This window comes from Hippocampus comes, unplaced genomic scaffold, assembly GCF_001891065.2.
Source record: "Hippocampus comes isolate QL1 unplaced genomic scaffold, H_comes_QL1_v1.1 scaffold122, whole genome shotgun sequence".
NCBI classification, from domain to species: Eukaryota; Metazoa; Chordata; class Actinopteri; order Syngnathiformes; family Syngnathidae; genus Hippocampus; species Hippocampus comes.
This window is the reverse complement of record NW_017842059.1, coordinates 818616-819046: the sequence shown is the minus strand read 5'-3', so window position 1 is coordinate 819046 and position 431 is coordinate 818616. Positions and strand designations below refer to the sequence as shown.

The following is a 431-nucleotide window of genomic DNA, read 5'->3' as shown; positions in this document are numbered from 1 at the left end:
TTCCTTGGCCTTGGCCTCGGCCTTGGGAGTCAAGTCCTTGGCCTTGGCCTCGGGTTGCCAGTCCTCGGACACAATGAGGGAATTGAGCCTCGACTCTCTTGTCCGCAGGTATAAAGTGGTACGCAAAAACCACGAAGGAATCAAAGAAATTCCATCCAGTAAGACGCGCATTGATGGATTAAGCTGGCGCTTTAAAAGGGGCGGGTCTGCCACTGACAGGCGACAGTTAGCGCAACGAATAAAGAGCGGCATCACAGTTAGTTTCAATCACGGTTTGTTCCGTTCGCGATCGGCAGTTTAAATAGCGTGTAAAGTCTTTCTGTAAAAGTGGTGTCTTTTATGTAGTTATTTTTGCACAGTCATCACGTTTCTGCGGTGGCACTATAATGTTTGTTTGAACCAAGTAATTTGCGTTACAGCTGGAGTCAATA

At 47.3% G+C, this 431-nt stretch overlaps 1 protein-coding gene across 1 annotated transcript in view; it reads left to right on the top strand.

Annotated features, from left to right (window-relative positions):
* tada2a (transcriptional adaptor 2A) overlaps window positions 1-431 on the top strand; it is a 30930-nt gene that overhangs the window by 8669 nt on the left and 21830 nt on the right. The window lies entirely within an intron of this gene.